Here is a 16,672-nt window from a genome sequence, read left to right on the forward strand (position 1 = left end):
GGAGGTCAGGAAGGATAGCTTGATGGGTATGGGATCTTACTTTAAAATGATGGAAGTGGTTGAAAATAGAAGCATACTAGGAAAACAAACAGATTTGTCCTGGAAAGGGTTAAACCAGGTGGCTCCTTGGAGGCAAGGATTCTGAGACTCCGTCTAACATACTTTGGACATGTTGTGAGGAGAGACCAGTCCTTGGAGAGGGACATCATGCTTGGGAGGGTGGAGGGCCAGCGCAGGAGAGGAAGGCCCTCTATGAGGTGGATTGATTCAGTGACTGGGGTAATTGGGATGGGAGTGTCGGAGACAGTGCTATTGGCACAGGACAGAGCGGAGTTTAGGGCTGTTGTACATAGGGTTGCTATGAGTCGCAGGCGACTCGACGGCACATAACAACAACAACAAATAATATTAAATTATTCACTTTAGATTTTTAGTGATATAGTTATAAATTTCACCTAGATAAACTGTGTTTAAAAAGCAATTCTATAAAAATTTTTAAATATTTTCAGAAAATTATTTCATCTGTTTACATATGATCCAAGGGATTTTTGTCATAGAGAAGTCTTTATTCATTTGCAAGTGATGAGTAGGGTAAGTGAATACAGGAAGAAGCACTTAGGATGGTTTCTTGAGTTCCTGGGTGACTTACTTTTTGCTCAGCTACAGACAGAAACAATGATGCTCTACACCCATCCAATCATGTCGTGGAAGAAAGGTTGATGCTCTACACCCATCCAATCATATCACAGAAGAAAGGTTGATGCTTTACACTCACCCAATCATGTCATGGAAGAAAGGTTAGGGAGGATCTGATTCCATAAAAAGTACAGCCAAGTCACCTTGTGGACCACAGCTCTTTTCTATAATATGGGGTTACTATGAGTCAGAATCAGTGGGGACAGGTTTACTTTGGGGTTTTTCCAGAATATGCTTCACCATGTTGTCCCTGATTTCAGCCCCGAGTGATGTGGATAATGAGATGGCAAATGAGCATCTAAGCTGTTTGATTAAGATGAAGCTTGCCCGAGACTTGCTTTTTACAAACATCTTGGACACAAGTCATTCCCGTTTCCCAGGTAAATTCTCCAGGACGTTCCTTAGCACTCTGTGATTTTTATAAGAACACTTGCTTGTTGTTTCTTGGCACCACGATCCCTGTAATATTTGTCTCTGAAAAGACAGGAAAGATTTATGGATGGATAAAATATTATCCTAAAGTATTATCCTCAGAACTGACAATTTTACTTACACTTTCTGTAAGAATTTCGAGAAGCTCTGGTGTCGTAGTCTGTAGTGAGTTGCAACGCTCACCCGGTGGTGACACCTCTCTAGCAGCTCAAATCCACCAGCAGCTCCACAGACGAAAAGATGGGCAGTTTGCTCCTGTGCAACTTTCAGCCTTCAGAAACCCACTGGGTGGTCTTCCATGTCATTTCTGACTCGACAGCAATGAGTTTATAGTTTATAAGAATATAGCAAAAAAAATAAAAAAAAAGAATATAGCCATTACCTTTCCAAATAAATGAATAAACTAGCACAGACTACATCCATGTTATATTGTTCTTGTTATGTGCCATCAAGTAGCCTGCAGCTCGTAGAAACCCTATGCACATCAGTGAAAATACCAGAGCTCATACCCCTCACATAATTTCTTCTGCTCACATAGTTGTTATGTGCAGTCAGGGATAAACACAAATGACATTTTATTTTGAAACATGTGGTGTTTTTCACAACTTCTATGGATTATCTACAGAGAGAAAAAGTAGGAGAGAGTAGGAACAGCACTGAAGTATCATTGAATTCATAAGAATCCTTATGTTTTATTTTGGAAAGAACTTGAATTTGCTCTAGTCTTCCAGTTTTAAGGAGTAAAGACAAGAAAGGGAATCACTGTATGTTTGAGGAGACTGAGGGTGAGTTGAGGAATGGTGACTGACTTGGCAGGATGAAGGGAGGTGCAGCCTCAGTGCCCTCCAAGGAGATGCAGCATGAAGGAAAGTCACATGCAGACACCAGGGCATCTCGTGTCCAAAGTTCAGGCTGAAGGTTGAATTTAAACAGCGATGATTTACTATTAACCTGTATGTTGTCAGTTGTCTTCAAATCGATGCTGACTAACAGTGTCCCCTGTGTGCAGAGGAGAATTGCTTCACAGACTTCTCAAGGCTGTGCTATTTCAGAAGGTAATCGCCAGCTCTTACTTTGGGGATTCTTCTGATGGTTTAACTGCCACCCTTTCAGGTAGAAATCAAGCGCTTAATTTTTTTGCACCACCCAGGGACTTCTGAAAAGCTTACGTAAAGAGCTTATGTGTACAGGCAGGACACAACCTGGTTGGCTCTTTCACAGAGCTCGTGCTCTTTGCCAACTCTCTGAGGAGGAGAAGAAACAAAGCTACTTTTGTTGTTTTTTTGGTTTTTCTAGAATCTAAACCAGATGTACAGAGTCTCAGGACTTGGCATCATCAAGCACAGTAGACAACCCTGGGAAGGTGCTTCACTAGGGAAGAACATTGTAACTCAACAGTCATATCCGAAAAGAAGAAAAGGCTGGCTCGGGCCATTAGCTCCAAGAACAATGCCAATTCCCTGATGCTATTGCTCACTGTAAAGACTTGTCTACTGTCTGGCTGAGGGGTAGTCCATAGGGAGTTGTGTTGCGAAGCCAAGGCCACTCCTCTCTGGATGTTCCAATGTACCAGGGCCTCCATGAAAGAAAGATGGGTGCCCTCCTCCTAGGCAATTTACAGCCTTGGAATACCAATGGAGGGTCCTGATGAGTGGAAACTGACTTGAGAGCGGTAAAATGAGCTTTGAGTTTAATATCGGGGAAGACTTTATCCCTCAGAGCAACCCACCATGTAAGGCCAAAAGGGCCCCTGACTGCCACAGTATTCTTCTGTGGAGTGAATATTGGACTCAAACTGTTCATATTTATCAACCAAGCACTTAACTTCTGTGCCGCCACATGTAATCATTGTTATTGTGTGGAATCAACACATACCTGACCCTCTAGCAGGTTTTCAGAGCACAGGAGTTGAGATTGCCTATCCCTCTCCCATACGTAATAGTATTTTAAAGCTATTTCGTGGATTGATATATACTGTTAACTAATTTAAAGGTTTCTTTTGAAGTGTGCTTTTCATCTATATGGATTTTATCCTGTGATTTTCTATTTTTCACTTATTAATACATTCTGAGATCTACATATTTTTCTGTGCAAATCTTATTTATTTCACTTTACTCATTACTATGTATTTTTTAAATTTTATTTATTTTTAAATTCTTGTATCGTTGTTGTTTGTTGTTGTATACTGACTACTCTTAATATTGTGATTTCTATTTAGGATATTTTTTCATAATATATAAATAAAATTTAAAAAAAACCAAAAACCTCCACCTGAAGCCCCTTGGGAGAAAGATGAACAATCTTCTCCCCTCAAGGGTCCAGCTTCACAGACCATCAGGGTCACTAAGAATCTGAACTGACTCAAAACATTAGATTCAATTTTGTATTTAAAATAGAAGTTAACAAATCATAAATAGGTTCACACTCATTTTTACCATGTAAGGTTGGATTAGTTTTTAACATGAACCATTAATACTTTCATTAAGAGTGTATTTCCTATTATTTTTCTCAACATTTGTTGTTACTGTATTTGTAAATGCTCACCAAAATCCACCAGCTGTTCCAAGGGAGAAAGATAGGCAGACTCTTCCTGTGTGATTTACAGCCTCTCAAAACCCACTTGAGGGTCAGCTAGAAATTGTTTTGAATCAACAGTACACAGCAACAATGATGTATAGTCAAGAATCATTCTTGGTTTGATTTCATTTCTCCACTAAAAAAACTAGGCTCTTTTTTTTCATATTTATTGAGTGTTTTACGTCTTTTACATTTTATATGTCTGTAATCCCAGTTTGTTCTTCAAGGGGAATTTAATTCACCGGTTTTCCACATCCTCAATAGTGTCAGGCAGTGGACAGTTTCTGGTTTCTGGTAGGAAGCATATACATTTGGAGGCCAGAATTGGAAATATCGCGGGCAAGTCTTCAGAGTAGTCTTTGGTAATCAGTAATAAGGTAATCAGTGTTGCTCCTAATCTACCAGCAAATGTGACAATTCCTTGAAAAGTGGACCTGTGAAAATAAACCCAGAACGTTTACGAAGAAGTCAACTCTAGTTGTATGACTTTATTCTAGTAGCATTTATCACGCAGTCACATACCAACACAAAATGATTGAAACAGAGATCAGTTGCTGAACTTTGTATCACTACTTGCAAACTTCTGAAATCTCAGGCATTACACAGAAACTATGAATCAGAACAGAAGCACTAAACATTTTATTGATGTCCCATGAAACCATGAGTCCAAGAGAAGCAGATTTCATGAGGTGTTTGCTTTCATAAGCAGCTTCAAATAATACTCTTTTTTTGGTCATTGTGATAAATATATTTGTGATGAACTTATGCCAATTCCGTTTTTTAAATAGGTGTGTGTCTTGAGAGCTGTTACTAATCAGCTGTACAATCTTAATCTTGGTCAAGGAAATCTTGTCAATCCCTTTGACTTACCCTTTCTATTCACTCCTCACTCCTGTGGCTGTCTCTGAGAAACTCTGATCTCTATACATTAGCCTCACTTTGTCTTTTGATCTAACTGAGGTCATCTGGAGAGTAGAGGAAGGAGGAAAGTCAGGAATAGGAGGAGGATGTAGAATGTTTGACTAATTGTCTCTATGGACAACAATGTCTTTGTTATGAAACTAAAATGGAATGATGTCCAGATACTGAACGTTACTGATCATTTTGATGAAGGATTCTATGAAGGACTCCTTCCCCAAAGGAGAAAGATGCAGAATGAAATTTCAAATCTCAAGGACTCCAGACTCTATTAGAGCAAAAATGAAAGTCTAGAGACTCAATAAATTGCTTTTGGACAGATATGTGATACATGACTTTACAGAGAAACAGAATATATTACTGACTACTTGACGCCTTTGAGCTGTGGTGCTGGAGAAGAGTATTGAATGTACTGTGGACTGCCAAGAAAACAAACAGATTCATCCTAGAGAGGGTTAAACCAGGCTACTCCTTGGAGGCAAGGATTCTGGGGCTTCATCTGACATACTTTGGACATGTTGCAAAGAGAGACAGGTCTTTGGAGAGGGACATCATGCTTGGGAGGGTGGAGGGACAGCGCAGGAGGGGAAGACCCTTTATGAGGTGGATTGATTCAGTGACTGGGGTAATCAGGATGGGTGTGTCAGAGGCAATGCGATTGGCACAGAATAAATAGAGCAGGGTTTAGGGCTGTTGTACATAGGGTTGCTATGAGTTGCAAATGACTCGACGGCACATAACAACAACTTTGAGAACTTGAGTATATATCAAGGACCATGTTTGAATTATGTCTACTTTCTGGGAATGTACTGAAATTCCTTTCAGAAAAGATTTTCCTTAACCTTATTGGAATCATCGGGAAATCTCAATTGGCTATCCGGTGAGTAGGGACATCTGTCTCCTCTCCTACCTCATGTCAGTAGGTATGAGTTCATGGCTGTAAGTTTCTCCCATGCTAAAGTATATGGCTATGATGCCCTTTCCTATGATAGTAATACCAAGGCGCAAGTTGGGCATATCTGTGAACAAGAAGTGAAGGGAGAGTAGTTAGTGGCCCTTGAATAATGTGGCATGTCTCAATAATTTATACAGTAAAAATTCAGACTTTTGCTTCATATGAAGGTATAATAATATTTAGTATATTGCAACACTTAATGTTTAATTCTAATCACTTACTATTGTATTATCAGCATATAATATACATAGCACACAAAGGAGATTAATACACTGAGGTGGAGTTTCCATGATTTGAAAAAAATGTATAATGTATGCATTATTTGTATAAAAATACAGTCGCCATAAGGGCAGCTATCATTGGTTAAGTTGATAGTGCTTAGTTGACAGCCAGATAGTTGGTGAACAATAGGAAAACACTGGTCATCAATCAGTCAGACTCATGGTGACCCCAGGTGTTTCAGGGTAGAACTGCTCCAGAGGGTTTCAATGGTTATAATCTTTCAGAAGAAATCACCAGGCCTTTCTTCTGAGGTATCTCTGGTAATATATAGCAGTCAATGCTTTGGTTAGTAGCTGAGCACTTCAACATTTATGCCATTTAGGTCTCTGCTATTGAAAAACCTGTAATAGCAACAACAGCACAGGGAATGATAGCCATTTACAGCTGGGCATGTACTCTCTTTGCAACCCATTTCCTTACATCTTTTTCTCTTGCTGTGTCATCTTTTACCACTTTACATCCTTTGCCTGGTTGCTTGCTCTAGCCATGTTTGCCTTCCTGCTTTGGACAGTCTCCGTTGTAATTTGTCCTTGTAGAACTATCAAGTGACAAAAGCAGAGTTAGGAGGCGTAACCAGATCTCAATGTTTCCCATGGCTGTTTCTCCCCGTTGGATGTTAGAATTTACAGCATGTGACTTCATGAAAAACTGGGGAAATCTTTCAAGTGTTTTATTTCTCACAGAAACTTAAACTTGGAGAAATAACCTCTTATAATAAAAAAGTTCTCTTAGAATGATACCATAATATAGTGGGGGAGTCAATATTTTCTAATGTCTGCAATATATTCCTTCACAATGTTCCAATTTACTTCAGTCAGGTTGATTTCCAGTAACCTTTAAACTCTTATATGAAACCTATTTAATTAACTTAGGAAATGGAGAGGAAAAAAACACATCTTTTTGTTCTTCCTGGACATGTAACGGAATCAAGAACATAATGATACAGTTCTCTATTCTTTGTATAACTTATTTCAAAAGAACTTATTTCATTTTCATCAGTGCTGGTGAACACATACCCAGCCAACATACAACCAGTGAATAATTTTCCATGTATGATCAGGGACATTGAGAACATTCTTCAACCATTCTCAGCCGTGTTCTCTGAGTCATCCCTACATTTCTATAAACTCCTAGGTTCCCTATCTAACCTTTTCAATTGTTATTACCAGTTCAGTCCTGTCCCCTGTAACTTAAAAGAGCACAATCCTCAATTTAACAATATGTCTACTTTTGTATTTATCTTTAATATTTTAAGAATATGTTATTTTTTCTTCTCTAGCTAGTTACATGAATGTGCTACACTAATGGTATGTTGTTGCTGTTGTTATGTGCTGTCGAGTCACCTGCGACTCATAGCGACCCTATGTACAACAGCCCTAAACCCTGCTCTATTCCTGTGCCGATCACACTGCCTCTGACACACCCATCCCGATTACCCCAGTCACTGAATCAATCCACCTCATAGAGGGTCTTCCCCTTCTGCACCGTCCCTCCACCCTCCCAAGCATGATGTCCTTCTCCAACGACCTGTCTCTCCTTATAACATGTCCAAAGTACATCAGACGAAGCCTCAGAATCCTTGCCTCCAAACAGCCTGGTTTAACCGTCTCCAGGATGAGTCTGTTTAGAAGACTTTAAACTTGCTTTATTTTGACTATGCATAACTCCTTTGTTTCTATTCCTGTAATTTCTAGTTTATTATGCTTCCAGTAGGACTAGCAATGATACTAGCATTGATACCAATAGCACAAGAAAACATTTAGTAATTTATCTTTCCACTGAATTTTAATTGTTTCATGTTCTCTGCCTTTTACAGATTTCTCCCTATTACACTTCTCAAGAGATCCACAATGAAATCAAGCATCCTTCCCAGTTCTATTCATTTCCCATTAAGCAGTATTATTATCCAGTTGAATAATAAATAGGAGTCGTGAGTGACATTTCTTCATGGCCACCCAAATAAATCTTGCTAATTTTAATTCTTCATCTTATTTGAAAGTTTTTCCTAAAAGGCCAGGTCGGATAAATTTGTTTTCTTTTGTATTCTCATGATAGCTTGAGGATATCCTTAAATTATTGTTACATGCTGTCAAGTTAATTCTAATTCATATTCTATAGGTTGTTGTTATTGCTAATTGCCTTTGAGTCAGGCTTGAAGCCTTTCTATAACTATAGGACAGAACAAAATTATCCATAAGGTCCCTAGACCATAATCTGTATGAGCATGAATTACCAATTCTTTATGTCAGTGGGGCATCTAGAATATTCCAATTAACAACTTTTCTGTTAGCAGCTGAGAGCTTAACCACTGCATACCCCTTACTTTTGTTTTAAATCACCTGCCTTTGGGTGGGTTCTAACAGTTAGTGCCCCACCATTAGATTTCGGAGACTATAACTCTGAACAAGAGAAGGTGCCTATCTTTCTCGCATAGAGCAGTTGGTGGATCATCAACCTTTGGAAAACACGCCATGTGTTACACCGACGGCGCTCCTTTGTTCTCTTTTATTTTTATATTAGCACTGACCCGAGACACATAAATAGCTTATTAATGCACATTTCCTATCACAGGGAGAACAAAAAAACGTTATTTCTCTTTTTTTGTTCTTATTCCAAAGGCTGAACTGTAGTAGATGATAAATTGTTGACAATTGAAATGTGATAAATTAACAGGTCTTCTAAAACTATTACTTCCAGAGAGGAGTCGATAATCTAGAAGCCCACAGAAACATCACCAGTGTGATAAATATTTCTAAGAAAATGCTTAAGTGTAATTGTTTGTTCTTTTTTAGAGCGTTAACACACAAAAAAAGTCTAAGACAAATTTGTATCAAGCAAAAACTGAACATTAAATCAATTTTCTCTTTGTAGGTCAGTTTTCATTCCTTTAAAACATTGAAAATCTTACATTGAGGGATAAATATGTTGACTAACACAGCAGTTCATATGCTTCATTGCAAAAAAAGTAAGATATTTAACTGGGAAATCTATAGCTCCAACAAGGGCTTGTGCTAGGAATATATTACTGCCCACATTTCTCAAGTCCAGCATAATGCCATAAAAGAAGAAAAGTGCTGTGAATCTGTAGATGCAATAAAGAAAAATTATTTATATTCTTCAAACATCATAAATGCTTTCCTTATGTTTTCATGATAATTATATTGTCTTAGAATTCTTTGTTTCCCCATCAAGGGTTAAATCTTTCAATATAGATTACATCTCAACATCAAGTAAACAAAAATTCTCACCACTGGACCAATAGGCAACATCATGATAGATGGAGAAAAGATTGATGTGGTCAGTGATTTTATTGTACTTGGATCCACAATCTACAGCCAGGATAGTAGAAATCAAAGAATATAAAGACATATTGTGTTGGGAAAATCCGCTGTCAAGAACTTCTTTAAAGTACTACAGAGCAAGGATGTCAGTTTAAACACTAAGGTGCACCTGATCCAAGCTATGTCATTTTCCATTATTTGTACACATTTGAAAGATGGACAATGAAACCAAGGTGCTCCTTAGAGGCAAGGATGGTTATATTTCATCTCACATGGTTTGCACATGCTTTCGGGAGGTGCAAGTCCCTGGGGGGGATCAGTATTCTGGGAAAGATAGAGGGTTAGCAAAAGAAAAGAAGACTCGCATTAGGATGGGTTGATACAATGATTGCTATCATAGGGTTGAGTCTGTAAGAGATCATGAGGATAAAGCAGGATAGGACAAGGTACTCAGCTGTTTTTCCTAAAGCTGCTATGGATAGAAGTGGATTCACTATCCAAACAATGGTAGTCACTGCCAAACAATAGAATGATAATTCAACCCTAGTGGAACTAAGTGATGAAGAAAGATAGATTTGAAGGTTTGACAGTGTCTTAGAAAGTAAACAAAATATTGGGGAGAACTGCTATTGGTAGGTGCTATCAGGTTGACTACAACTCATAGAGAACCATGAACTTCAGACAAAAGCTTTGTATAATCCTCTACCATTCTCACAATCTCTGCCATATCAGATCCATTGTTGCAGTCACAGAGTCACTTCCTCTCTTTTGTTATCCCTCTATATTCCAAAAAAATTTTATCTTTTTAGAAGGACTAGGCCTTTCTGAGAGCATGTCCAAAGTCCTGCTGGTGCTTCCTCCAAGACAGATTTTCTTGTTCTTTTATCAGTACAGGACACTTAACAATACTCTTCACCAACACTACAAATCAAAGGCACCAAATTTTTTCTTTTTCAACAATACTCTTCACCAACACTACAGATCAAAGGCACCAATTTTTTTCTTTTTCAACAATACTCTTCACCAACACTACAAATCAAAGGCACCAATTTTTTTCTTTTCCTTAACTACTGTCTAACTTTCAAATCAAATCGAGTGAAAGAGTTGAAAATAACATAGATTTTTTTTGCCTAATTACAACTCTTTCAGTGAAACAGATAATTAGCTTTTTGATTCCAAGATTCCAAGATTAAGGAACTACTTATTTCTCCAAGTAGAATGAAAACTTATCTCTATCAGTGGTTTGGTAATACCTTCCAATTTGTATTTGTGTTTACCAAATGTAAATCTGTTGTTGTTGTTGTTAGGTGCCATTGAATCCAGTCTGATCCATAGGGATCCTATGAATACTAGATCTGAACTTGTTCTATCCTGTGCTATCCTCACGATTTCAGATACACTAGAGCCTGCTGCAGAAGTTATTTTGTCAGTTAATCAAGGGTCTTCCTCTCTTTTGCTGATTCTCCACCTTCCCAAGCCTGATGTCCTCCTCCAAGAATAACCTCTCCTAGCAATATTATTCTTATTCATAGCAACTTTATAAGACAGAGTAGGACTGTTCCATAAGGTTTCCAAGTCCATAATCTTTATCGAAACAAACTGTCACAATTTTCTTCTCTGACGCAGCTAGTAGGTTTGAACTATTTACCTTTGAGGTGGAAAACAAACAGTTTATAGCACCTATGCTCCCTCAATTGAAAGTTACTGGTTTCAGTTCTCCACGTTGAAAATAAGAGAAGAGGCTGCCTATCGCCCACCCTTTATGGTTCGTTTTAAATAATCTGTCCTTGTACATTTATTTCTCTGTCTCTTTCAAAAGAATGCAAATGAAGAATATTTCCTTAAGGCTTTAGCAATTACCTCTTGAAAATGTAATTGAGTGTAATCATCTTATACCTTCCAGTTTTCTGGGAGGATATTGGGCCAATGTCAAGCCCTTGGAAGGTTGTGTCATCAGCATAAGACAGAGTTTTGATAAGTCTTCCTCCAATCCTGACACCACATTCTTCTTTGTATAGTCCAGCTTCTCAAATTATTTGCTCACAATGCAGATTGAAGACATATAGAGAAAGAATACAACCCTGCTACACACCTTTCCTCACTTTAAAAAGCATCCCCTTGTTCTGTTTTGACATCTGCTTTTTGGTCTATGTAAAGGTTTCCTACGAGCACAATTAAACGTTCTAGAATTCTCATTCTTCTCAATGTTAGCCATAATTCATTGTGATCCACATAATAAAATGCCTTTGTGTAATCACCAAAACACAAGTAAATGTTTTTCTGATATTCTCTGCTTCCAGTCAAAGATTTGTCTGACATTAATGATGACATTCCTCATTCCACCACAGCTTCTGAATCCAACTTGAATTTCTGGCAGTTCCCTATTAGTGTTCCAGTCATTTTGAAATAATCAATAAGATTTTACGTGCGTGTGATATTAATGATATTGTTTTATAAGTTACAAAGTCTGTTGTATCACCTTTTTTTATAGGACCAAATATGTATTTCTTTGACTCTATCAGCAAGTTTACTGTCCTACACATTTCATTGCCTAGACCAATGAGCAAGTTCAAGACTACATCTGTTCACTGAAACACTTCAATTTACATTCTTTCAATTCTTGAGGACATACAACTTTTCTCCAATGTCTATGGTTCGATTTTAACTTCTTTTCTCCATATCAACGATTCTTGAGTATATGCTACTTTCTGAAATTATTTCGTGTGAACCAACTTTTTTTTACAGTGACACTATGTATGTCTACCGTTTTCTTTTATGTTTCCTGCTTTGTTTGGCATTTTGCCCATAGACTCTTTGAATATTGCAACTCAAGGCTTGAAGCTGTTGTTCAGTTCTTCTAAATTGAGAAATGCACTTCTTTCCAATTGAGAAATGAGTATGGGCTTCACTTTTGGTTGTTAATTCCAAATGTTTGCACATTTCATTATTTAGCTTTTCCTTCTCAAGCTGCCCTTTGAAATCTGTTCATCTTTCTTATTTCAGCATTTCTTCTTTTTCTTTTTACCTTTGCATTCTATTGCGAATTGCAGGGTCTCTTCTGACATCTACGTTAGACTTCTCATTCTTTCTTGTCTTTGTACTTTACCTTTTTTTTTCTTCATGGATGATGTCTTTGATTCTATCCCACAACTCGCATGGTCTTTGATCATTCATGTTCAATGCCTCAGATCTAGTCTTTTTTTTTTTAGATCTATTCTTGAGATGGTTTTGAGATGACTTTTAGATTATATTAAGACAGACTGACTCAAAGACTATAGCCTTCAATAGGAATTACATCTCAACATAAAGAAAATAAATATCCTAACCATTAGATCCACAAACAGCAACATGATAGATGGAGAAAAGCTTAAAGTTGCCAAGGATTTCATTTGACTTGGATCCACAATCAACACTCATGGAGATAGCAGCCAAGAAATCAAAATATATTTTGCATTGGGAAAATTTGCTGTCAAAAACCTCTTTAAGGGAGGTCTGGGAAAGGAAATAGCAACCATCCAGTGTGAAAAATAATGTATATGAATATTGTAAGTAAATCACTATTGTTGTTGTTATGTTGTTAAGTGCTGTTGAGTTGTAGATGACTCAGAGAGACCCTGTGAATGAAAGACCTGAACACTTATATCACTTTCATCATTTCTCCAGGGTTTCCAGGGTCAAGCTATATTGGAAGTGGATGCCACTCCTGCTTCTAAGCTTGTGTTAATCGGTGAGCTCCACTAAACACTGTCCACCATTGGTAACCATTATCACATTTGACACATCAGTGTCACAGTGTTCAACATCACAGCAACCACGAGTTACCTCTGTACAGCAAGTGGACAGACAGTGCTATATCACTTAGAGGAATGTTTGACCAAAACCAACAAAAGCCAGGCCTGAGGTCCACAGATTAAAATCACCTACCTTGATGACTTGGTAGCATAACTTTCTGTCCACTAAACCAATAGAGCTCTCTCTATGTTATAGTTATTGTTGTTAAGTTCCATCAGGTCATAGACGACTCATAGTGACCCTATGAACAAAAGACCTGAACACTTGTATGACTTTTATCATTTCTCCAAGTTCATACAGTTTCTAGGGGCAAGCTATTATGGAAGTGGATGCCACTCCTGCTTCCAAGCTTATTTTAATTAAAAAAAAAATTTAAATTAAAAAACAAAACAGAAACAAAAAACGAACCCCTTTAAAGTGCAGAAAAGCAAGGATGTCAGTTTAAAAACTAAGCATGCCTGGTCCAAGCAATAATCTTTTTCTTACTTAGATGCATAAGTGCTACTTCTTTTTTTTTTATTATTATTGTATTATTTTACATGTACCGTCAAATCAGATCTGACTGGTACAGGAGAAGATTGCCCCCTCCTTCTCCAGCAAAGCATCTGGTGGATTTGAACCGCATACCTCTGGAATTGCAGTGCAGTGTCTTGCCACTAGGCCACCAGAGCTCCCACATAAGTGCTTCTTATGCATCTGCAATTTGGACAGTGAATAAGGATGAGCAAAGAGTAGTCAGAAGCCTTGAGTTGTGGTCTTAGCAAAGAGTATTAAGCACACCATGGCCTGCCAGAAAAATGAAACAGTTCTGTCTTGGAGGAAATGCAATCAGAGTGCTCCTGAGAGGCAAGGATGGCGAAAGTCGGTCTCACACACTGTGAGCATGTTATCGAGAGGGTTTAGTCCTTGAAACAGTACCTAATGCCGGGAAAGGCAGGAAGAGAGGACGACCCTCAACCAGATGGGTTGACACAGTAACAATGAACTTGAGCAGATTGTGAGGGTAGTGAAGGAGAAGGCAGAATTCAGACCTATTGTTCATCTGGTCCCTCTGAATGGTAGTTAACTTGATGGCACCTGACAGCAATAACTTTCAACAGCACAGGCTCCACATTACCAATCTACTTCAGGCTCTGAAGGTACTCACTATAAAGTCCCACTACTCTTGAGTTGATTATGATGCCTGGTTACTCTTTAAATCTTCACAGGACAAGATAGCCCTTTTTTTCTCTCCTGTGGGGAAGCTTGGGGATGTGAACCATCCATCATTCAACTACTAGCCCAATGTGTAACCCACTCTGCCACCAGAACTCCATATGGTGATACTAAGGAATTACAATTTCATCTTAGAAACGTGAAGGAAATGGACTCTGTCCAGAAAGCTATAAAGACTTGAGTACTTTCTATCTTTACATCCTCACTGCCTGCAATATATCATGTTCCGACTTAATACCTATTTAACAAAGGAAAGAGATTTTTTTTCTTTTCCTTTTATATTGTGGAGACTCCTTCTAGGAGATTATCTATCATCTATCTATCTATCTATCTATCTATCTATCTATCTATCTATCTATCATCTATCATCTATCTAATCTATCTATCTATCTATCTATCTATCTGTCTGTCTGTCTGTCTGTCTATCTATCTATCTATCTATCTATCTATCTATCTATCTATCTATCTATCTAATCTTACAGAAGCAGACAACTACAGTTAATTATGATAACACATTCCATTTCTTCCTTTTCTTTCTCTAAAAAAACATGTAATTATAGCATTGTTTCTTTTTCAAATGTTTGCTAAGTTGTTTCAGTGCAGTGAAGTCAACAACCATTAATTTATTTAGAGAGTAAAGACTTTTAGATTTTTTTGTTTTTTATTATTTTACTAATTTTGGGAGCATGAACTCTTAAATAAACCTGTTTTCCCCTGAGCACAGTGTTAATCATAGTCCTTCTTTGCTGACTTAGACTGGGGCAGGTATCCGAATGTTGTTTTTATTGATGATGACTGCCGTTGAACTGATTCTGATTTCTAGCACCCTTATATACAACTCAACAACACACAAATCACCGCCGTCCTCAAATCTCTGCTCTGGTTAACCTCATTATTGCAGTTATTGTGTCTGTCCATCAAATTGAGGGTCTTTTACTCCCTTACTGATATTTTACTTTTCCAAACATGCATCATAGCCTTGTCCAGAAACTGACCCCTGAGTACATTCTTGTTAAAGAAATAAGTATGTGGGATTCCTGGAGCAGCTACATATATGCCTCCCACAGATAACTTTGTATGTTTCCCTTCATTAGGCCACTTTTTACAAATTCCATCATCACTGTGTCTTGATGATGTTTCAACATTTGTTATACTGGGTACCTCAATGAGAATACTGAATAGAGGCTGCTGACCTTGAACTCCCTGTGGTTCCCAAGGTGGTGCAAACAGTTTACAATCAACTTAACCTTCTAGTTAATCTAAAGGTTGGAGTTTTTATACAATCTCAAGTGCTTTGGTGCCAAAAGTTCATACGACTTGCATGGTCTTGTGTAAAGGTTAACTTAGAGGAAATGTCAACTTACTACTCCATCTACTAGAACCTTGACCTTTCAAGTCTATTTATATAGTGTATTTGAACATGCTCCCCGGTGGAGTGATGTTACTGGTTAAAAAGCACAGCTAATAACAAAAAAGAGGAGGGTGTGAGTCTATTCAGAGACACTTTGGGGGAGAGGTCTGATGATCTACTCCTAAAATATAAGCTACTGAAGGCACCATGGAGTACAACTCTGCTTTGACACACACGGGGTTGCTATGAAAATTACTGTAGTCTCTATGGTAGCTTGTTTCTTATGCCATGTTTTGGTTTTAATCATTACAATCTAAAGAATTGTGTGGAGCTCTGGTAGAACAGTTAAACATTGTGTTGGAAACCAAAATGTTGATGGTTCAAATCTACCAAGAAATGCCATCAAAGAAAGGACTGACATTCTACTTATGAAAGGTCACATCCATCAAAAACTCTAATTCGACTCTGACACGTATTTCATTGCTTTAACTCGACTCTGGTGCATATTTCATTGCTCTCTTTATGGATCTGTCTACTCTCTTTCTTTGCTTATGGGAATGTAAATTCCATGAGACTTTTACCTGAGTTTTCTTACATCCTTATGCCCACACAACTGAGCAGAAAGGGTATCTTTTGTAAATATTTTGTTGATGGCTAAATGAATTTAGTTCATAGATCATTAACCCAATTTTACAGAAAAAAATCAAGTGGAGATTTGCAGAGGCCAACAACATGAACAGTGTCACTCTGTTACTGAATACTAACTAAGCTCTCAGGAAAAAAAAAATTATATATATATATTTAATAGTTACTCATCTAGAAATAAATCACATTTACCACTAAATGCCTCTGTTATTTCCAAGATTAATCTGTCCCTTACTCCTATGATTTTATAAATTCTTTAAAATTTGGTTAGAAAACTAAGAAACTGTGAAGGAAGAACTAATGTATTGAGTTAACCAAGTCACTTTTCATGTGTGAATTTTAAGACTTTGACACATAAAAACAGAAATTGCTGTTAAAATATTATTTTGAATTTGTGAACAATTTGTTTCTACAAACCTAAGGAGAGTGGATGCTGCCAGGAAAACAAACGGATTTGTCTTGGAGAGGATTAAACCAAGCTACTCCTTGGAGGCAAGGATTCTGGGGCTTCGTCTGACATACTTTGGA

The 16,672-nt window shown here is 37.7% G+C and overlaps 1 pseudogene; it reads right to left on the minus strand.

Moving 5' to 3' along the window:
• Positions 1–3,943: 3,943 nt before the first annotated feature.
• The window catches only part of LOC102874231, a 20,993-nt pseudogene continuing 8,264 nt past the window's right edge, over positions 3,944–16,672 (minus strand).

The sequence above is a fragment of the Elephantulus edwardii genome, unplaced genomic scaffold (assembly GCF_000299155.1).
Source record: "Elephantulus edwardii isolate Elephantulus edwardi_28Jun2011 unplaced genomic scaffold, EleEdw1.0 scaffold00003, whole genome shotgun sequence".
Classification (NCBI taxonomy): Eukaryota; Metazoa; Chordata; class Mammalia; order Macroscelidea; family Macroscelididae; genus Elephantulus; species Elephantulus edwardii.